At 44.1% G+C, this 24,098-nt stretch overlaps 1 long non-coding RNA gene across 1 annotated transcript; it reads right to left on the bottom strand.

The window, feature by feature from the left end:
* Positions 1-20,050: 20,050 nt before the first annotated feature.
* Positions 20,051-23,557, bottom strand: LOC146359381 (uncharacterized). The gene is made up of 3 exons (XR_014787263.1): positions 23,140-23,557; positions 21,928-22,013; positions 20,051-20,560 (listed from the first exon to the last, which is right to left on the bottom strand). It is a non-coding gene; the product is annotated as an uncharacterized LOC146359381 (long non-coding RNA).
* Between the last annotated feature and the right edge of the window lie 541 nt (positions 23,558-24,098).

Raw genomic sequence — 24,098 nt, 5'->3', positions numbered from 1 at the left:
AGGCAAATGCTATTTTGGGCTGCATTAGTAGAAGCATAGCTTCCAAATCCCAGGAAGTACTAGTTCCCCTCTACTCAGCACTGGTTAGGCCTCATCTGGAGTACTGTGTCCAGTTCTGGGCACCACACTTTAAGAAGGATGCAGACAAACTGGAGAGGGTTCAGAGGAGGGCAACAAAGATGATCAGGGGACTGGAAACAAAGCCCTACGAAGAGAGACTGAAAGAACTGGGCATGTTTAGCCTTGAGAAGAGAAGACTGAGGGGAGATATGATAACGCTCTTCAAGTACTTGAAAGGTTGTCACAGAGAGGAAGGATAGGATCTCTTCTTGATCATCCCAGAGTGCAGGACACGGAATCATGGGCTCAAGTTACAGGAAGCCAGATTCCGGCTGAACATCAGGAAAAACTTCCTGACTGTTAGAGCAATACGACAGTGGAACCAATGACCTAGGGAGGTGGTGGGCTCTCCCACACTGGAGGCGTTCAAGACGAGGCTGGACAGCCATCTGTCAGGGATGCTCTGACTTGGATTCCTGCATTGAGCAGGGGGTTGGACTCGATGGCCTTGTAGGCCCCTTCCAACGCTACTATTCTATGACTCTATGATTCTATAAGTCTAAAAAAAACACAGGAGGAGAACACTGAAATCACTGGAATGTAATGTGGTGATAATGTTGTTGCCTGGATATTCCAAAAAAAGTTAGTGAATGAAGGATGGCAATTCTAGACAAAGGGGTAGTGCTGAAGAAACCCTAGAGCTTTTCTCAGTCCTGATTGTTCCATGTTTGTACCAAGCAAGGGCCACTGCACACTGCTCTGGTGAGGGGTGGTAGTAGAAAGCAAGGGAGCAGCCCTAGCTGATCGTAAGTAAAGGGATAGGTTTTCTGGGAAGAGTAAGCTACGCTTCTTTTCAGACATAGATTCAGGCTCCAGCTACAGCCATGCATGTCAGTCACGGCAGCTTAAATTGCTACATAAGGTTGGGGCAACAGAGTAAACACACTTGTTCAGGCTTCATCATCATAGTTTGTGGAAACTTTAAGGCTGGGTTCATCCATTGCTAAATCGGTTGATTCTCTGTGAATAGTGGGCACATCCTCAGTGAGTCACCTCCAGCGCTGAATTGGGAGGTCCATCCAGCCATTGTTTCTGATACACCAGTTTCCATGATACTCCCCCTTTTTATGTAAAGGAAAGGTTGAAGGGATATATGTTCATGCCAACCAATTCACACATCACTTCCTCCATGCACCCTTGTGCCTGACTCTGTATAGAGCAACTTTTCCCAGCCTGGTGCCCTCCAAATGGGTTAAACTACAACTCCCATTACTCACAGCAATGGGCATGCTATCAGGGGATAATGGGAGTTGTAGTTCAACCCACCTGAAAGGCGCCAGGTTGGGAAAGGTTGGCATAGAGAATTGCAGCCAAAAAAGGGAGGCCACCAAGTAGCCTAAACCCCAAAGGGACACAAAATCACAACAGTGTCACAAAAATTGTATCCGGTGTTAGTCCTACTTAGATAGACCCATTGGAATGAATGGGGTGTAAATTAGATTACCACTAGATACAACCCCCAAACTATATATATATATATATATATATGCGCAAACAGAGATGCAAACATTTTCCTCTAGAGCTCATCTCAAAAAGCCAAAACCCAGAGTACTGTTTTTCACTCCACAAGGACTACTCCCAATCTCCATTTTTATAAAGAAGGGGGGGGGGATCCAAAATACAATCATAATAAGGAAAGAAATTGTATCTCCTCATTCAACTCTCCTGAAAACAAACTTCCAAGCTCCAGAATCCACTTAATTTCTTTTCTTAATAACATTTTTTCCATCTCCCTGAACCACCTGTTCCATTGTCCAAAATGAAACATCTGAGACAGCATGGTTATTCTCATGAAGTGTTGCTGCAAAGGGGAGCCTTCCCTTCCATTTGTGATGTTACTCAAATGCTCGCCTGACTGTTTCTTTAGGACCCTGGAGGATTTTTTGAATGTGTATGAAATTATATGTTGTCCTGAGGACAGAGTTCATCTTCGAAATGTTGGCTGGGCTGGCACAAAATAAACAGGCGCTTTTGTGATTTGGGGTCACACTTGTTTTTGGGTATAGAGAATAGCCATTTTCATTCAGAGGTGGGCTGGCACCATGCACAAGCACTGCAGAGATGTTGCACAGCGATGTTCATAGCTAACATGGCTGTTAAAATGTTGCTTTCAAAATGAGACAAGAAGTCCAGGAGATATTTGGCAGACATGTAGTTGTAGAGCAAAGGTTGAAGTTAACCGGTGTGAGATAAGTCAAGTGACACTGTGTTAGTAAGCTGCTCCTCCAGTGTTTGCCTGAAGGTAACAATGCAGTCATTGTTACTAATAAACCTAATTACTCCCACTACAAGAGAAATTAGTCAGGGGGAAAGATCCGGCATGTGTAGACAGGATGATTAGCTGTTGGTTTCACTTTTGCAAATACTTTTCATTCTGGCTGAAAAAAGGTCTTTCAGCCTCCTTTAAGCAAGGCAGAGCTGCGGTTGGAATTCAGCCACTCTAGTTTCAAGCACTATTTTTGTGATGTTACAATGCAAAGGGGACATTTGAATTTGTTTCTCTTGAAAAATGCCACACAGAGGTTTACAAAGAAATTTTCCAGCAATCTTTTTAGCGCACTAGATTCTACACACCTCACAGCTTTAGATTGCAATCCTGAAGTCACTGGACATGGGAACCTGGAAAAGGATGCTGATCTTCTTGTCAAATGCAGTTTGCACTAATGCTGGATATCCATACGGCAACCTCCCTATCAGACTTGGGGTACTTCCAGATGAGGCTTTTCCTAGGCAAGTCTAGGTGAGTCTGAAAGACTCTCAAGCTGATCACAGAGGGCTGGCAAAATTATGTAAGATGAAGCAGTCCTTAAGATATCCTGGTCCTAAACCCTTTAGGGCCACAACGAGCACTTTGAACTGTACCCAGAAATCAACCTGGAACTAGGGAAGTAGTTACAAAAGCGGATGACATGCTCCATAAAATTGGCTCTGGTTCAAGCCCCTGCAGCCACATTTAGACAAGGGGCCCATCTACATGGGAGGTTTTCTCTGCTGCCGCTGTGGCTTAAAGTCGTTAGGGTCACATGATGTCATGGCCAATCCGCAGCCGACCAGCTGCATTCCTCTAAAAAAGCCGCATTTTCTGGAAGTCCTTTTACAGCATATTTTTATTTAAAGTGGTTCCCAGGCAGTTCCCCTGCAGTATGCCCCGTCCCTGCACATTAAATCCTGGGCGTGCCTCTGTGATGTGGCTGTGGCCTGGCAGTGAGGTGGTCAAGGGGTTGGGCTGCTCCCCTCCCCCCGTTCCCTCTGTTTCCCCATTTGCAGTAGGGCTGCTTTCATAATAAGTAGCGTTCTTTTCCCATTCATAATATCAGTAGTCCTGTTTCATTCATAGTAGTGTAGTAGCCAGTTTATATGTCGTTGTTGTTGTTGTTCAGTCATTCAGTTGTGTCCTACTCTTCGTGACCCCATGGACCATAGCACGCCAGGCCTTCCTGTCCTCCGCTCTCCCCCGGAGTGTGCTGAAGTTCATAGTTTATATGTAGTGTACAATGAAGAATACACAGAGCAGAAGGAGAAAGGGCAGCCAGCTAGCCAGCCGCTATTTTGCAGTGGCGATACACCTGCATCTTTGCAGTCATGCAATACACCTGAAACTAGGGAATAGACACACGGGAAGGAAACAGGGTGGCCAGTTCAGCAAGGGAGCATGCACAGGGCTGGGAACAAACCTCCCCAATCACGGAATCATGCTGGGTCGCTCCTTCAGAGTAATGCAGCAGTTTGCCTTTTCCATTCACAGATAGCAGCCGCTGATTCATTCTTGTCTCCCTTCAGAATAGTCCCCTGTGTGTGTGATTTTCCTGCGTGTTTGTGTGTGTGGGGGGGGGATGAGGAAGCTTACTAATGGGATTCTGCCCATCCAACCTCAAAGTAAGGTGGACTAAAGTGCAGCGTGACCTGTGAAAAGTGGGTTTCAAGGTTGTGTTTAGTCCATCAGGAGCACACGAAGCAAAAACTGTGGAGTAAAGCCGATTTCATGAAAATCCACATTACACTTGAAAGCACTTCACATTCGTTGCCATGTAGACCTGGCCAAGTTTCCAAACGCTCTTCAACAGCAGCCCCACATAGAGAGTTGTAGAAATTCAGTGTCAATTAAACGAAGGCGTTCCGTTGCAGTTAAGCAGTATCATGCGTGCAATATCTAGAACCATGGATATTACACATGTGATACTGCTAGCTGGTTAAAATCAAGACACTTCATTGTACTAACACATAGCAGTCATGGCTGAGTGACACACAGGACATATTTTGCTTGTATACGGTCCCAGGTTGAAGAACCAGTTAAAATGATTGCAGATAGCAAAACTGGAAGAAGCCTCTGGCTGTGTCCCTCGAGGACTAATACTAGTCAAAGTAACCAGTACTGGCAGTAGGATCATTGGCTTTCAAGCTGCCGATCAGCCGCCCCCTGACCAACACCACCACCACACACATCTGCACTAAATCAAACATGTGAGCTCCCATTTTAGATTCCTCAAGGTGTCCTCAGAATGACATGCTTACGATCTCCATGTTAAGGCCAGCTCCCAATCCATAGCAACTGGCAAAGTAATTCCAGTCTCACGTTCATGGGAATCCCTCACCTGAACTGGTGTCTACTCTTTCCAGTGTTATCCGCAGTGCAGTTCCTAAGGAATAATCCAACAGATGTAGACACAAGGTGTCCTTCTACTCAATGGAAGCATCAGATAATCTGAGACAAATGGATAGTAAATGATGCAAATCTAAACTACTACATAGAAGTGAGATAGCTCTCTTACAGTGCATTCCTGTACATGTCTACTCAGGCATAAGTCCCTCTAATTACAATTGGTCTTACTCCCAGGTAAGTGGATATAGGAGCTGCAGTCTTCATGTAGTGTATAATAATAAGAGCTGGCATCAGGTTGGCATAGTTGAGCAACGGCTGAGGCTCACATATCTGTGGGGGCCCCTCTACTTTCCCCTGAAGCTTCCTGGACCTGCTCCTCCTCCTCCTCGCTGTCACCACTGCCTGTTCACCTCCTGCACTCTCCGTCCAAACATGCAAGCAGTGGCAGGAGTGAGGATACAGAACATCCTCCTCCACTTGCCTTGTGTTCTCCTTCTGAGCAGTTGTGTGGTCCATAGCAAGAGGGCAACTGAATGGGCAGTGACGACAAGTAGTAAGAGGAGGTGGATCCACTCCGACAGGAAGCTTCCCCCAAATGTGGAGCAGCTGACACTATTTGTCGCACACTTGGCTTAGCACACAGCACGTATGGTGGGAGGGACTGATCTTCAGACCTCTAGCTGGTCATGGCTAAAGTTTCCAGTGTGACCCATGGCCTACGTCCCAGTACAAACAAGGTCTTCTCACCTAAGCATATGCACATAACTAAGCATTTTGGTTTATATTGAAGGTTTTACACATCCAGGCCTTCATTTTTCATAAATGACTCCAGCTGTAATGATATTGGCACAACAGTATGAAGTTAATAATTCCTATTTATCTAATATAATTGTCACAAATACGTGGTTAACAGAATATGCACCCTTATTTTGCCAAACATTTCTCTGGCTTGATTTAGGTGCGTCTTTATTATTATGTTTTAATGTTGTGCTTATGCATGCACATTTGGTAGATAGTATGCACTGCACAGTCCTGTCCTGATCTGGTTGAACTAGTTTTGCACAATTTGTTCCAGCCTTTAATAACACTGCTCAGTGTTCTTCCTCCACAAGCTCAGTGAATGTATAGGATAGGAATTAAAGGAGCCCAGAATCACTGATGTTTTTCAAGATTTTTGTCATTCCATAGTCCATTTGCGCAATCCAATTGGCACATCCATTTATCAAGATTGCATTTTCTTGATGTCCTGACAATATGCAATGTATAGTGGAGTGCATCAGCTCATGACATACCTTGATGACAAGGGTGGGGGCAATTTCTTTAATTATTTATAGACAGCATTCAGTCAGGTGGAGATGGTAGCAGCAGCAGCAACCGATGGAATGAAAGCTGGAGGCTCCATTAAGTCTTATCCTAGAGTGTAAGTTATGCATTTGCATACAGTAAAACCTTGTCTGGTGCCTGAAAATGTCTCTTGCACAACATCTTGGAAAATCGAGCGCTCTTGGATATCAAGTTGGCTACCTGCTTCTGATCTCCTTTAAGAAATGTCCTAAGTAGCGAGTGCCAACAAGATCTTTAATAGCAGAATGCACTTCCAATTAGAACTGGATGTAGCAGGTCACCAAAGGGTGACAGCAGAAGAGAAAGAACTGCTTGCATCAGGAATGTGCTACAGCCAAGCATTTTCAAAAGCAATTTTTAATGTCACGTATCCAGAGTAGAACAAGCAGAATGAACAGACAGGGGAATTATGTATGTGAAGCCAAGAAAAGGGTCTTATATTAGGCTGTCAATATGCTAACCAGTAGCCATATTCTCAGCAGTGTTAGGAAATAAGGTATTTGGAAGAACATGAGAAGAGCTGCGCTCAATCTAGTCCAGCATTCTGTTCACTCAGTGGCCAACCAGCTGCCCAAATGGAAAGCCCACACGTCAGTGCTGTGGCCACTTATGAATCACCAAAAAAGAGGACAAAAGAGGACAGCAATTTCCATGGGAGTTGCATATGCTCATTTATATGTATAGATCCATATTTAGAAATAATTATAATTTATATAGGAATACAGTCCATCTCACCATAGTGCGGAAGACTGTGACCAGGGGACCTTTGTGCCTGCCTGTTCAGTCTGCTCTTCAGGTGCTAACTGTTGATGGGCAACAGTTCTTATGGATCTTGATCTTTAAGCTTTATCTGGATTGGACAGCCCTTCAAACAGAGGGCGGCTTCAAGTAGGGGATGGTCGTCTGGTAGCCCTTCAAATAGAGCACTATCCCCTGGAAAAGAAGCCACCTGGCCACCTGTGAGGACACTCCCACTCACATTCCTCAGCACCTGGTGTACACAGGCATACTGCCTCCAATGCCGAAGGTGATATAGAGCCATCATGACTAGCAGCCACTGATCGCCTTGCCCTCCATTAGCTTTCTGGCTTTTAACCAGCTACTCATCCAACGGGGAGAAATGTGCCGCTATCTCACAGCAGGTGATTTTTTTGACGAAACTTTAAGGAATTTATTACTCAATGACATCAAGCTTCTTGTTTGAAAACCATCTTGTGGGATGTGTGTATGTGAGAATATGGGGAGTAGGGTGACCATGTGTCCTCTTTCACAGAGGAGAGTCCTCTATTTGAAGGGCTGCCAGAGGACAGGCCTCTATTTTGAAGGCATCCTCTGTTTGACAGGCTGTCCAATCTGAGCCTGGTATACAGGTAAAGAACCATCAGAAGGAAGAGCTGGGCCTTGAAGTTGCTAGATTATTGTATTTCTAGTGAAGGTATAATAATAATAATTTCTAAATTTGTGTTTATACATACAAATTAGCATATGCATATTTTATGCAAATTGGCACCCTCTTTTGCATGCTTGTAATGCATTTCCTCTTTTTTGGGAATTCACAAGTGGCCACCTTACTTTATGAATGATATTCTGGAGGTGATGGACTCGACCCTGGGGGAGCTGGGGGTGGCGACGGCCGACAGGAAGCTCTGGTGTGGGCTGGTCCATGAAGTCACGAAGAGTCGGAAGCGACTGACCGAATAAACAGCAGCACCTTACTTTAGCCAACACTCACTTTTGGCTTTGGCCCCACCCACCGCTGGGATGTGGGTCCTGAAAAGTTACTCATGAGGGAATGTGGCCCTCTGGGTGAAAAAGATTCCCCACCCTGTTGTATGTAGTATATGAAACAAGAGACTTCTTGTTTAAATTATTTGTAACTGTTTACAACAATGAAATAAACAGGGCCAACTGTCTTTAAAGCTCCATTTTAAAAAAATGACATTTTTAATGTGATTAATTTAGAAATTCATTATGAATTACTTTTCCTATCATACTGCAGACATTATGGCCTTCCAATTCTATTTTATTTATTGTTTAATTTATATCCTACCTTTCTACCAAAAATGGCACTCAAGACAGCTAACAATAATCAAATGCAGATTAGAAACAAAATCTTAATTAAAAAGTAACATAAACACAATAAATGAAAAACACAATTAAAACACAGCAAGAAAAGAAATAAACAGCAGCCAACCCTCCAAAACAGACCAGTTTACATGCCAAAGGCTTGCCTGAATAAAAACATCTTTGCCTGCCTGCAGAAGGACAACAGAGAAGGGGCCAACCTGGCTTCCCTCAGCAGGGGGTTCCAGAGCCTGGGAGCAGCCACTGGGAAGGCCCTTTCTCACTAATTGCTTTGGGAGTTTCCCTCCCCAGGGCTAATACCAACTTTCTGCAGGAGTGGGGAGGTCACTGCGACCATGAGTGTGTGTGGGGGGGGGGGGTGAGGAGAAGGTTAAGCCACCTCTACCTGCTGTAGCCCTGATCCTGATTGGGAACACCCCACAATGATTGGTTTTGTTATTGTTGTTTTTAAACCAAGTTGTGTTAAACGCAAAAAAGGATTTAACTTAATATATGTTATTTGGCTAGACATCTCTAACAAAGCAGACTCTGCAGAGAATAAGACGTCCTGGAAGATTGTGCCTTGTTGGGGCAAGAGAGCCCCGGATTCTCTTTGTTTACAACATGCCCCAGCACTTTGTCACAGCCTATCTGCCTTCCTTCTGGTATTTTGCAATTACGCCTATGACTCTGTCTTATTGAACCTAATAATAGACATTCTGGAAATTACCTGCACTTATAGTGAAACCCATGAGATGATTACTCTAGCACGATAGTGGCTGCTGTAAATATCCACACCCTTCCCTACCTGCATACAAATGTATTATTAAAGATGAAAACAATCTGCCTCATGCTAATTACCTACCCTGGAATGGGCTTGGCTACTGACCACAACCTGAATCATTGGAATGAATGAAAGTGTTACTTTGTTTTTCTGTTGTCCTTTGGAAACCCTTCAGAATACATTTCATCAGGAAGACACATTGCTGCGCCCAGAGGAACACACACTTCCATGTCACAGCAGAGCATGGTTGGAAACAACCCAACCTGTCAGTTCATCAGCAGATGCTTTCTTTAGAAGTCTGATTTCCATTTAGGAAGGCTGGTCTTTACCAGATCTTGATTGGAGAACGCCAATTCAGTGGACCATGGAAACCAGTCATATGGAGGACTTGGGCGGGCATGAGACTGGGGTGTCAAACTTGGTTTGGTCTGGGGGCCAGATCTGGCAGGCTGGATGATGTCCCCACCGCCCTATCATCATCCGGTCCTGCTTCCCCTAATGTAACACAGTCTTAGTGTTTCTAACAGTGTCCAGACAGATAACCCAGTAAGCTTACAAGGAAGAGAACAGGGTAATTGCCTCTTAGGGATGTACGAAAGTCACTTACCTGTAACGAAATTTGATTCGCAGTGGGGGGGAGGCGCTCTGTCCCTCCCCCCGAAATTCTGGCTGGGGGGGAGGCGTCCTATCCCTCCCCCCCAAAATTCTGGCCGGGGGGGAGGCGCCCCGTCCCTCCCGCTGCGAATCCTGTCCTGCCAGGACTGCAAATGGCGGCGGCCGTAGCCACCACTGTTTGCGTCCCTGCAGTCAGCCGTGATAGGCTACGTAAATGTTTACGTAGCCTATCACGGCTGAGTGAAAAAAAACAAAAACCGTGCGTACGCAAATGGCGGCGCCCATGGGCGCCGCCATTTGCGTTCCTTATTTTGGCATGTCTAGTCTACGTAAACATTTACGTAGACTATGGCGAAAATAAGGGGAACGCAAATAGTGTAGACGCTACGCTATTTGCGTTCCCCTTATTTTCGCCGTAGTCTATGTAAATGTTTATGTAGACTAGACGTGCCAAAATAAGGAACGCAAATGGCGGCGCCCATGGGCGCCGCCATTTGCGTACGCACGGTTTTTGTTTTTTTTCACTCAGCCGTGATAGGCTACGTAAACATTTACGTGAAGATTTACGTAGCCTATAACTTTTTTTTTTAAAAAAAGCTTGGAAATGGTAGTGGCGGCAGCCGGTCGGAAGACCGGCTGCTGCCGCAGCGCCGCAGCGCCGCCGCACCGCTGCTAGGGAGATTTGTCCAAGGTAAGTCCCGTCCCGGGGGGAGCGGGGGGGCAGACCGTTTCGCCACCGATTTAGGGGGGCCGAATGCACTGGCATTCGGCCTCCTTGAGATTTGGGGCGAAATTCTCTGACATCCCTATTGCCTGCCTCTTCAAAGAACCTGCTGTTCTTTGTCGCCATCATCTGGTATTCAGAGATATAGTGTCTCTCAGCATGGGCCAATGGCTAGTAGCTATTGATAGAAGTAACATCTATCATCTGAGGCCACATCAGTCTTGTCCACTTTGGCCTTGGCCCTGAAACACATGGCAAAGGCTCTATCCGAGCTGGCACATCTCCATTTCTTAACAGTGCCTTATTATATTAGGAACATAGGAAGCTGCCTTAGACGGAATCAGACCATTGGCTCATTTACCCCAGTATTGTTGACACTGATCGACAGCAGCTCTCCAGAGTTTCAGGGTGGATTCTTTCCTAGTGCTCTGCAGGCAAAGCATGCGCTCTACCACCGAGCTATGGCCTCTGCCCAAATATTATTCTTCATAGTTGCCAAGCCATACGTTTTGTGAGCTTTGTGTATGCTATCCTATTTACAGTACATACACATTTCTCCCTGCTATCATAACTGGGCATTTTTTCTGTTATTGTTGTGGTTGGCTTAGTGGTTTTTAAAAATGGCACACAGCTTGGTTTACTCTTTTGACACATGATGAATTTTACTGAGGTGTGCAAAATCCAGAAAGATAGTGGGAGAACCTTCAAAAGACATCTCTCTCTGTAGGGGTCTACAGCTGGGGTGGGGAATCTGTGGTCCTCCAGATGTGGTTGGATCATAACTCCCATAATCCCTGACCAATGACTGTGTTGTCTGGGGCTGATGGGAGTTGGAGTCCATCAACATCTGGAGGGCCACTGGTTCCACACCCTAGTCTACATAAAAAGTGGGTGAGATTTTTGCATATATGGTGAGATTTTTGAAAAGCAAATGGTATCTGATTAGTGACCAGGAGAAAGAAAAAGGATGCAGCTCAAGATGAAACAAATTGCAAAACATTTCTCTGAATCCCATTTGTGGTGCCCTGCCTTTAAAATTCCCCACTCCAGTCTATTTTCAGTTTTATAGTGTCTAGGCTGCATTCAGTGCATTATTATTTTCTCTACCTTTTAATGATATCTGATGTTTATTGTGCTGCTGCTGCCTGATCTTGTTTTTACTGCTTCAACATTTTTATCTTTTGAAATGTTCATGCAATTTTATTATGTCTATTGTTTTTTAAATGTTGTTGCCTGCTGCAGGGGTCTTTGACTGAAAGGTGCAATAGAAAAAGAGTTGGCGTGTCTTTTTTGAGCTACTAATTTTAGCGCCAGCCCTCCTTGAGTTTTATGTCTTGTACTATATTTGATATTTTCTTCTGAGGATATTGGGTAATTTTGCCATCATAATTTAAGACAAGAAGCTTCTCAATGTAATTTATACAGCCCTGATTTTCACTGATATCTGAACAGAATAATAATTTGTGACTAACCAATATACCAGATTTACACACACAAAACATGGCCTAATTGAGACCAATATGCTTTCTGATCTTTGAAATTATTATTATTGATTGATTTGATTGGAACTCCACCGTTCTACCAAAAAATGGCACCCAGGAAGCTTACAGGCACAATTAAAATTGATTAAAACAATAAAACAATACATTAAAATACAAAAAAAAATAACAATTACAGTGGGGGAAATAAAAAAATTAAAGAATTAAAAACTGCAATTAAACATCTTGCCAACTGTGCCAGAAGTACAAATGGCAACTTCTATTTGGGGGAGGGAAGCATTATATGTGCATCTATACCTGGGAAGGTCTTACAAGACTTTCTTATATAGAGGCAGAACATTGGTCCATCTAGCCCAGTATTGTCTAGTTTGATTGGCAGTTCCTTCCAGACCTGCTACCACTGAGATCCTTTTTAAAGATCCTTTTTAAATCTGCAACTTTCTGTATGTAAAGCATGTGCTCTTTCTCTGTGCTATGATGCTTCCCTTGATTATGTCATATTGGGATCTCCAATGTGGTGCCCATGGACACCAATGTGCCTGCAGATACTACCCTTGCCACACACCAAGCTCCTTGCCCCTCCAAATTTTAATATTATTTCTTAATATTATTGTTTATATTTTATTTCCTTTTTTTAACTGGGAGTTTGTCATGATGTAAAGCATTGGGCTGCCCTTTATTTGGGTTCAACAGAGTGGTTTTGTGTTTCAGACCTAGAACCCACTGCTGCCTTGTCCTTGGGTTCTTGGCCAAGTTACTTTTCTTTTAGTCTCACCAGTTTGCCTTCTGGAAAATGAATGTTTCATGACTGGCCATGCACACCATGACAGCCATTTTGTGAGAGCACCCATGACACTCCCTCAAAATTCCAAATGTGCCCATATACCCAGAAAGACTGGCCTTTGATATATCACTTGACAACTCTCAGTCAAATTTGTGAACTGGATCCAGTGACACAAGCGTTGTGGTATATGAACATGGTTACAGGAAGCCAGATTCCGGCTGAACATCAGGAAAAACTTCCTGAGTGTCAGAGCAATACGGCAATGGAACCAATTACCTGGGGAGGTGGTGGGCTCTCCCACACTGGAGGCCTTTAAGACGAGGCTGGACAGCCATTTGTCAGGGATGCTCTGACTTGGATTCCTGCATTGAGCAGGGGGTTGGACTCGATGGCCTTGTAGGCCCCTTCCAACCCTACTATTCTATGATTCTATGATTCTATGAAGTGAATCCAAAACCTCTATCTGTGCCGTTTTATCTGTGATGGTTTATTCACAGACAGCTCACCACTCGATGTCGCAGTAATTAACACACATGTGCAAACCAGTCCTAAGTGTATGTTTCTCCTTTATGTAGATGCATAATCTCAGACGATTCCGTCCCTATTTTAGTTTCAGTTTAGCAAACCACACATGTGTAACCTCAAAAGTGTGCAGTCTCATTGGATATTGGGCACCAAAACATTAGATGTGGGCTTTATAAAGCTGTGGGGGTTTAGAGTTGTAAAAAGAAATAAAACAATATAGCAGGTATACAGCTCATAAATGGAGACAGCAATTGTGAGTCATTTTTTCCACCTTCCTTTCAAATTGTGGTTAGAAGCTGACAGTTGGGACTTGCAACAAAATGTTGCAATGTGGACGGTTCCTGTTTGGGATGCCAGCCAGCTATGCCCTTTTCGAGGCTATTCCATTTCACCACTATCCCAACAAACACTCAGCATTATGTGGCTGCTAAACATGCTCATTCATGATGGGGCTGTTTTGGGAGCTTCCCACCCCCTTAGGGTTTTTTTCTAAAACATTTTTGTGGGGCTTCTGCAGACCTTGAGTTTTCACCAACTCCTTCTTGTGTGTTGTTAGTGCCATTTTGGCTACATAAAGATTGCTCAAACTCAGAGAAAGAGTTTGCTATTACTATATGAGGTGGCAATAATTCCCCTTCTGTTTCATTACGTGAAGGAGAATACCACCATTTCTGAAACCTTGCTCTGACTTCAGCTCTCTCAGAACACAAAGAAATTGAACAACCCGCTCTCTACACATCTACGCCACCTAAGGTGAGTTGTGATTTGAGGCCTATTCCATCAATAATAAGGGTCTGCATCTATGCAGTGAATAAGTAAGTGGAGTCCACTTATGGAGCCAATTACCTGGGGAGGTGGTGGGCTCTCCCACACTGGAGGCCTTCAAGACGAGGCTGGACAGCCACCTCTCAGGGATGCTCTGACGTGGATTCCTGCATTGAGCCGGGGGCTGGACGCGATGGCCTTGTCGGCCCCTTCCAGCCCTATGATTCTGATTCTAGGGGTCAGGCTCCTTGCTCACTCATGTTTGCACGTCCACACGTACAATCATATGCATATTAGCAGGACTCCACGTGATGGGAACCCTGAAAAAGCAGAGTTGCAATCATGTGGAGCAATCATGTGGAGCAATCATCCATGCACATAGGGTTATGTGCATGGATGTATGTTATGAATTGCCAAAAAAGAGGAAATGCATCACCAAAAAAGACTAAAGAAAACACTGATTTGCATAAAATTTTCATGTGCTAATTTTGTGTTTAGATGCACACTTAGAAATAATTATTACAATTTAAATAGAAATATAGTCCATATTACCCTAGTGTGTAAGACTGTGACCAGGGAACCTGTGTGCCTTGCTCAGTTTCCTGTCCAGGTGCTGCTGTTGGGCAACTTCAAGGCCCAGCTCTCCCTTTTGATGGTTCTTTATCTTTAAATTGGACTTGGACTGGATAGCCCTTCAAATAGAGGACTGTCCTCTGTAAAAGAGGACACATGGCCATCCTATTTTATATGCATGGGTGTACATTACAGACATGCATTTTGACTTGTGGATGGCAGAGAGTAGAGCCCGCTTCGCATTGCCATCTGTGCATTCATTGTACAAAGGGAAGAGTGCTCTAGCAATGGAACAAAGCTGAAGTCACATGGAAATCAACAGCCAAACCAGCCACAACTGAGTTTCATTCTATCCCTTTTAAGGGCACTTCACTACAACTAACTTTTTCTGGATTGTGCCCCTGAATCTTTACATTAGCTAACACAGCCGAGATACTCGAAGCTGTTGCCTTTACTTATTACTCAGTCTGCACACATGCTAGAGATTCACACATGTACAGCATAACAGCAATTCAGCACATAGCTCCAGATGGTTACTGCAAACCTGCCATCAACATCTGTAGGAGGTAACACCACAGAGCAGTGTAGTAAGGTCCTCATTATCAAGGAATACCACACAAATGGTGAAAGTTGCCTTTTATTTGCCTGTGATACAGAGACATAACGTACTGCAAACATATGCCACACATAATAAAAGGACAGGGTGCATGGGAGATCGTGGAAAAGAAAGGCAAGGCATCTGCTTCTAATCACCTCCCCAAATGGTACAAAGCTCCATTTCCATGGTGTTTCTGAGCAGGATTCCACAACAGCAATGCACATGGCACAGTGGACCGTTACTAAGAACCCCCACCCCAACTGCACTCGCTCGCCAGCCAGCCTGTGATAATGGCTGATGTCGTGTGATGACTTATGGGGCAGAGTTCAGGAAAAGAAAAGTACTGATTTCAACATGTTCTCTGTGTTGCAACAGATACTGTGCCAGTTACCGTGCTGATACAGAGAGAACATCCCGATTTCAAAAGGAGTGATGTGCACCCATTCCATCAGCACCAATCACTGCCTGTCTTGCCGGATGCTGCCAGATTCAGACTTGGATAGTAGTCTCTGGACTAGAGTTGTTTATGAGACAAGAAATTGGGACAACATCCTACTCTTCAGCTAGACATCTGGAAAGGATGCAGCAGTACACAGCTTAGCACTAAATGTAGCAACGCAGCACTGGAAGTCCCTTTTCCTGGAATGAGTGTACCCAGAGGATAAGTGTGGGACTGACATTTTGCAGTAAAGGAAACAATTGAAAGCCAAGTGCAAGTAGATTTTCCAAAGATCAGGACACTCACTAGCTGGCCTAATGAAAAAGAATCCAGAAAATACCGCATATGGACTGGTGGATAGTATGCCATCTCGCATACTAAAAGTAAATGGAATCAGAAGGTGAAATTATCAGTTTGTGGGACTAAGGGCCAAACTAAACTTTCAGCTAATCATGCCTAGTGGAGTGATGCATGATAGCTTCCTTCACCTTCATGACAGTGCACATGGCCCCAATTCAGATCAGGACCATGGCACTCCGGGAGGGGTAGTTAAACCTCCCCTCCCCAAAGGAGGTTAAAAGAAGAAGAAAAAGCCTCTAGACTCCACGGAGTGATTTTCTGGAAGCTCAGAATTATTAGCTACAAGCATGGTTGCCTTACAGGTCCAAAGGAGAGAATAACAAGATCCAAATCCTGGGCATGTCCTGCTTGCTGGCATGGTGGGTGAAGACAAACTGCTCCCTGAGAAGAGGAGGGTGCCACTGCTTGGAGGTACAGCACATGCTTTGTATGCAGAAGGTTCTATCGTCAGTCCTTGGCATCTCCAGTGAAAAGGCCCTGGAGAGCCACCACCATTTGGACTAGCCAATACTGGGCTAGAGGGAGAAATAGTCTGAGCTGGTTTAAAGCAGCTCCCTGTGTAGATGTCCAAAACATCTGGAAGATGACTGAGTGAGAGCCATTCTACACATTATGCACAAAGATATGATAGACTGGGGTGTTAGAATTCTGGACTATACCACTTCAGCCTGCAGATGTGGGTGGGTCTCTTTTGTGAATACTCCCACATGTAAAGCGCTCTGTGCATGTAGTGAGCTAGCACATTAGAGAAAAGGCTACAGCAAACTTTGCTCTCTAATGTGCCAGTTTGCCACATGCAGGAAGTCTCCCCCCCGGTCCCAGACACACACACACGGAAGCTTTCAGAAAATGCAACCTCTTACCTGCAATCTGAAGTGGTACAGTCCAGAATTCTACCACCTCCGTTCATATTCCCATTTTGTGTCATTCAGCTGAGGGCAGGGGTGGACCCTCCAGATGCTTTGGCCTACAACTTTCATCATCCCTCACCATTGTCTATGCTGTCTAGAGCTGATGGGAGTTGTAGGCCAAAACATCTAGTGGGCCAGAACTTGCCCACCCCTGGCTTAGGGACACACAAACAAATAGAAAGCAAAAGAACCTAAACAGATCAGAGTGAACTTGCAAGCCTGGTAACAGGTCAGCATACTTGGACTGGCAGAAAGTTCATTCCTTCCTTCCTTCCTTTGCCAGGAAGAACATGGCGCTCATTAATTCACTGTGTCTGGAGCAGTCTGTGTGGGCTCACATTGTGGGACCTCAACAAGCTATACATAATTCACACAGAGCAGAAACACACAGATCACCCGCCGTCAAAAAGCATCTATGAACTTTTATCTGGAATAGATTTAACACTTAGAAGCATTCTGCAACTGTCAGTGTTTTGACACTGTGTGGTGCACACGCATGCAGCAGTGTGGTTATGGATATGCTAACATTTTGTTTCAGTTGTGAACTTTTAGAAATGTTATTTAGGCTGCACAGGTGCTTGCATTTACGCCGCTACGATTACAGCTATTATGCAAAGCTCAACCTCCGATATGCAGACGATACCACCCTAATGGCAGAAAGTGAAGAGGATCTCAAGAGCCTCTTGTTGAGGGTGAAAGAGGAGAGTGCAAAAGCTGGTTTGAAACTCAACATTAAAACAACGAAGATCATGGCATCTGGCCCCATCACTTCCTGACATATAGAACGGGAAGAAATGGAAGCAGTGACAGATTTTACTTTCTTGGGCTCCAAGATCACCGCAGACGGTGACTGTAGCCATGAAATTAAAAGATGCTTGCTCCTTGGGAGGAAAGCTATGGCAAACCTAGACAGCATAGTAAGAAGCAGAGACATCACCTTGCCGACAAAGGTCCGTCTAATCAAAGTTATGGTTTTCCCAGTAGTAACGTATGGCTGTGAGAGCTGGACTATAAGGAAGGCTGAGCGCCAAAGAATTGATGCTTTCGAACTGTGGTGCTGGAGAAGACTCTTACGAGTCCCCTGGACTGCAAGGAGGTCAAATCAGTCCATCCTAAAGGAAATCAACCCTGAGTGCTCATTGGAAGGACAGATACTGAAGCTGAAGCTCAAATATTTTGGCCACCTAATGCGAAGAGAAAACTCTCTGGAAAAGACCCTGATGCTGGGAAAGACTGAAGGCAAAAGGAGAAGGGGACAACAGAGGATGAGATGGCTAGATAGCATCACCGATGCAATGAATATGAACTTGAGCACACTCCGGGAGAGAGCGCAGGACAGGAAGGCCTGGTGTGCTATGGTCCATGGGGTCACGAAGAGTCGGACACGACTGAACGACTGAACAACAACAATACAAAAATCTGGTTAAGCATGTAACATATACATCCAACATTATGTGAGAGGACTTCTGCTTGTACATCTGGACATCTCCTTCCCCCTGGAAGGTCCTTCAGAGCAGATTTGGGGATACACAGGGCTTCACGGATAGGGGGAGTCTGTTGCACCACTGGTGTCTGTTTTGCTAGTGGGCACGCACCACTGTTTACAATCCATAGAACATGACGTTTGTCTGTAAGTCTACAGCACTTATATGATTCTTGATAACTGGACAGAATTGACCATTTGAAAATGATTTCCATTGTCATTATATTAAGCTTAAAGGATTCTTAAAGGAAGAGGGCCTTTTCTGCTATGGCACCCTGGTTGTGGAATAAGCACCTTAGAGAGGTTCACCTGGCGCCTACATTGTACTCTTATCAGAGCCAGGTGAAGGCCTTTTCATTTCCCCAGCATTTTAGCATTCTAGTCTTTTAGCTCTGCTGTTTGAAATTTGTTACTGTATTTTAAATCTCTGCATTGCTGCTAGGTTTTCTGCTGGTTGTACTTTTATACTGTAGTTTTAATGCTTTTACATTTTATATTGTTTTTATGCTGTATTTGTGGTTTTAATTTCTGTGAACCACCCAGAGTGCTTTGGCTATTGGGCAGTATAGAAATGTAATAAATAAATAAATAAATAATAATAATAATAATAATAATAATTCTGCTTTTCTCAAAAAAAAGCCTCTGTAGTGCTGCCATGTATTCTTGATCTTTACTGAGCCTTTTTCATCTTGCCTGTGTAGTCCAATTTTGTGGCTCTTGCCTGCCTAGAGACTAGTCGCATTTGTACAACATTCTGGTGGATCCTGGCTTACTGCACTGTGAAGAATTGCACGCCTGCACATGCAGCCCATTCACTTCAGCTTGACTCCTCCTGCTAGTGGAGTCAGCTAAACCAGCCAGAAATCAAAAGGTTACTGTGTCATCCAAACCGGGATCCTTTTGTTGTTCCCAACCAAGTCAGAATTCATAAGCCAGGTGGGAGCAAATGGACTGTGTGTACCAGTACACAGCACAGCTTGTTCATGGTAACCCAGGCTTACTGTGACAGGGGAGCAAGGCCATTGTGTGCTGTGCCTCACCTTTGGCTGCTGCCTATGGTGGCAGCATCCCCACACAACTGTTGCTCTGCCTGAGAGACAAACTGGAGTGAGACCACAGGTAGCCAGTCAACTGAGGGGAGAGTGAGAGTAATTTGATTTCTAGTCCTTTTGCATCTGCTCACCTATAGAATGTTCCATTCATTTCTGCATTCATTCGCAATTTTCAAAAAATCTGCATGAAAATGCACATTTAAATATTTAAATATGCACTTTTAAGCGTACCTCAAAAAATTCACTTTAACATGAATGTTTATCCATTATTTAAGCCTGGAACTGAGCCAGAAGATTTGGGAACCACAACAATCAGTGGATAACTAAGTTCCAACCCTCACATTAATCCAGGAGACGTGAGTCAGGTAAGTTTTCAGCGGAATTTGAAAAGATCAAATAACTTTAGCATCTCTAAGAGGTGCTGATGCTATTCTGAGCTGGCTGGCTGGCCTTCAGCCAAAATGTACAGCCGCACTAAATGCATCCCACAGAATGATACTAGCCACCTTGAGGAATGGAGCTCCATGTGTGGCACTGTCTACATCATGTGCTGTGAATTCACAGCAAATAGCCTTCACAATACACACATCCACTCTACAGGTCCAGTCTCTACAGCCATATGAAGCCTTAGTGCACAGACATGTGTTGTGATGGCAAACACATGTGTGCTAACAGCAGGAGCAACTCACAGTGATTTTGTTTGTTTGTTCTGGCTCTGTATCCTTTGACTCTGGCAACTGGCCAAGAGGATCAAATTCTGCTCTGGCTGGCTGGTAACCCTAATTTTAAGCAAGGAAAACCTAGGAAAATCTGACAGTCTATTTATTTATTTATTACATTTATATCCCGGCTTTTTTCCTCCTTACGGAACCCAAGGCAGCATACATAATCCTCTTCCTCTCCATTTTATCTTCACAACAACAACCCTGTGAGGTAGGTTGGGCTGAGAGGCTGTGACTGGCCCAAAGTCACCCAGTGAGCTTCATGGCTGAGTGGGGACTAGAGCCCAGATCTCCCAACTCCCAGTCCAACACTCTAGCCGTTACTCTCGCACTGTATAAAGTGAAAATGTCAAGATAATGTTTCAGTGGAAATGTTTATCTGCCATATTCAGGTTCTATAAAGTTAGCCCATCCAAGGCCCTTTCTCATGTTATTTTTGTAATATTGGAAGTCCTTGGCCATGTGGGGGGATCCCATTCTGTAAGTCCTCTGTACCCTGGGACAGAGATGGGTGAATCTCTCAATTTCAGCTCATGTCAGTTTCACATTTCTCCCATCTTAAATTTGTTCTATCTCACTTCTGCATCAGGTTGCTTTTCTTAAAAAGGGAATAAACAGAAAAAAGGTCCACACGTTAACATTCATACACATGTTCTTGTTCACATCTCCTAATATATGCATTTTGACTTCTATAGTTTCGATTGGAGAGCTGCATCACAACATTTGGAGGCATGTGAATACTGAAGGACAGCTGTACGTCAGTTCAGATATTGTTTCAGGAAGTGTGAATTAAGTAGGTTTGCATTCAAATATGAACCAAACAAATGTATTCTCCACCCTTATTGTGGGGCTGCACTTTCTGGAAACTGGGGCAATACTGACATGGAGAGGTACCACATTACATGCTCCTTCAGAAGGAGCCATGTTACAGGGACTGTCCTGCCAGGAAGGTAACCTGAGAGAAGTCCAAGGTAGCACTGACATCACTTGAGACTTATTCTATGGATATCCTGTTTGCACTGGCATGGGGACAGAACACCAGGGAATTAGTCAGGGTCTGTACTACAGGCAAGGTCAGTATGCAGTCCAAACACAGGGAGCTCCAGAGAAGGGCTAGGTTACCATAGAAATACAAGGCAAGAATCCAGGAACTGGAGGACAAATGTGTTCTCCAGTATTCTGAGCCTAGAACTGAAGGCTTTTTGGCCTTCAGAGCCCCACCCAGAGCCCAGAGGCAGGCAATCAGTGGTCTGCCCATGAGCAGAGCCTTGCTCAAAGGTATCCCTTTACTCCTGAGGAATCCTTATTACTTAGGTGGGCACCTCTGCATCTGGCAGCTGGCTAAACTTGAACCTTGAGGCGCCTGTGGTCCCTGGAGCTAGGTGGTCACTTGGCATTTGCCTCTGCATCCAAGAGGGAGCTAACTCCACTCTTAGGGATAGGGTTGACAGCCATTTCTGCAAGGGCCAAAGATCCCCCTGAACTGCCTCAAGGTCCCTTGACCCTGGCAGCTCCTCTGTGATGTTTGGCTTGGAGGGCTCCAGGTCATCTCCTGAAGAGGAGTCCTTCAGAAGTGACATGACAATTGGGCTTAAATGTAAACACGAAGGCCGGCTCTTCTAGGTTGGCTCATGAATAAGCGACTTCCTGACCACCAAGAGTCTATTCTAAATAAAGTTCTGAAACAAGCATCAGGCCACATGCTGGTTGTAATTACTTGCAGGAATCTGAAAACAGTTTATTGCTTAATGGGGTCATCAAGGAGGTATAGTTATTATGGTCAGACCTTTCTTATGCTCTTAAGACTGTTTACTCAATAACAACAACAAAGCTCTTAACTCTTCAATTGAATTGATGGGGCTTACCTTTACCTGGATCATTCCCTTCAGAATGTTACAATCAGTGAATTTCTTCAGGATCCATGATCAGAGCTGGTAAAGTCATAGATTATGAAAGCCATCTTACCATGCTTCTTTCTGTACCACACGGAGGGTGCAAGACCTGTGCCCCCCCCCGATGTTGTTGGACTCCAGCTCCCATCAGCTCCACCCCTGGAGTAAAGGAAAGGAAGGAGAGTGGGAAAGAGATTTCCTCAGAGGGTGTTTTCTCTCTAAAATGGGCCACAGGATTTCCTTTTTAGTAAAAGCAATTAAAAAAAAACCTTTAAAATGTTATGTCATCCTTTTTTCAAAGGGATTTAATTACAGGATAAAGAAGGTTTGTGAGATTGAACTCTGGGAACACAAGAATATAGTGAGTGAAGTTTTCAAAGCCACAAGCTCCGTGAGGTTCTCCCACCCCTACTCTGGAAACAACAAGAAGATGAATGTATGATGAATGTCTGTTAAGGATAAGTTTTTTTTTAATGATCATCTGCAACTTGTTACTCCATAATACATGCCATTAATAAACTGAATTACCCCCAAAAGTCTGCTTTGCTAAAAGTGCTATATTTCCTACATCTGCTGCATCTGTTTCATTGCATCTTTGCATCAGTTTTGAAAGCATTGTTCTGTAAACGTATTACACAAGTCGCAAACAAAGTATTATCGGGTGGCCGATTCACACATTTATATTCATCACTCAGAACTAGCGCTGTGCTGAAAATTTCTTTCACATTATTTTTTTATCATTCTCATTCAATTTGATAGTAACAAAATTGTTTTCGAAAAGAAATTTGAAGGAGAAGAAATTTCAGAGAAATTCTCATGGGCTGGGTTCAGGGTTCTTGTGCTTATCTTACTTATGAGGTGGCTGAGGTGTGTATGAGTGTCCTGTCTCTCATTCTATAGTCATGTCTCTGCACCTGCGTTAGAGGCAAGGTGTATCCACAATTACCCTTCAGAAATGTAACATTGCTAGGGCAGGACTGAACCCTAAAGAATGACATCTAGAGCTGAGCCAAAATTTCTCAGAAGACATTTTTCTCAGAAAAGTCCTGAGATTTTTCTTTTCTTATCCAGCTAGAAATAAAAGGCCACTTTGCAGAATTTTCCCAAATGTCCTTCCCCATTTTGGGTGCATTTCATTTTCCCTCTCTCCCCAGAACGATGCTGGGTATAAGGTATTGTGGAGAATGCAAAATGGAGGCCAGGCTACCAACACAGTTGCTGCTGTTGCCCCCTTAGGAAAAAAGAAAGTAGCTGTGCTACAACTGTTGCCAGTAGTGAGCCCTACCTGTGAAAAACGGCCGGAGAATTTCTTCTTTCACTGGAGAAATTTGGTGAAATTCAGCCACCGCTTCAATTTCTCTCCTCACAGACAGGGTGAATCATTTCAAGAGGTCATTTGCACACAGCTCTACTCAATACGCCATCACTTGATTACTCTTGCCTGAATGTGTGAAGGGCCTTCATTGAAAATATGATGTCTCTGAGAGGATGTGAAAGTTCTTCCAATGAAACCTGTTGCAGATAGGTTAACCACCACCTGACGTTAGTATCGCTGGACCCTTTTACCCAGCATCACTTCCTGTCACATGGGTGGAAGCAATTGTGTTGTTATTTCCCACCTTGTTGGAAAGCATGGAGAAGAAAGACTCATGATTGGCCCCAACTAGGTGACTGCAATATTCTCATACACTCTCCAGCAGTGTGAGATCACACCACAGGAAAGGGCTTGCATGTGATGTAGCATTGCCTGCTATCTATTAAAACAATGCTTCAGCTTGATTCTGTGTCTTTAATAGAGGTTTGATCTGCAGAAATCAGAAAGCAAAGCTTTTCAGAGCATGGAGCTAAACATGATCATCTGCCTGACCTACAAGAGTAATCTACATGACTGCCTTCTCCCATTTTTTTGTTTTCATCTTTGCATTTTAACTGTTGTTTTAATGAATTTTGTACACTGTCCTGTGCTTTGCTAATGAAAGGCAGTATATAAATATCATAAATAAATGGCTAACTAATTAACTAAATATGTTCCTACATGAACCTTGAGATCTTCTTTGGAGGGCCTGCACCAAGTGTCCCTACCAAATGAAGTGAGGTGGGTAACCACTAGGGAGACAGTTTTTGGGGTAGTGGGACCACAGTTATGAAACAGCCTTCTGAGACAGGTGCACCTGGGGCCTTCTTTATGGGCCACGTTTGCATGTCAGAAGGAGCCAGAATTCAAAAGAATCCTGGCTCATTATG

This window comes from Heloderma suspectum, chromosome 1 (genome assembly GCF_057233095.1).
Source record: "Heloderma suspectum isolate Gila_16-S chromosome 1, 16-S_ref, whole genome shotgun sequence".
NCBI lineage: Eukaryota > Metazoa > Chordata > Lepidosauria > Squamata > Helodermatidae > Heloderma > Heloderma suspectum.
The sequence above is the reverse complement of the archived record's forward strand: the minus strand, read 5'-3'. Positions and strand labels throughout refer to the sequence as shown.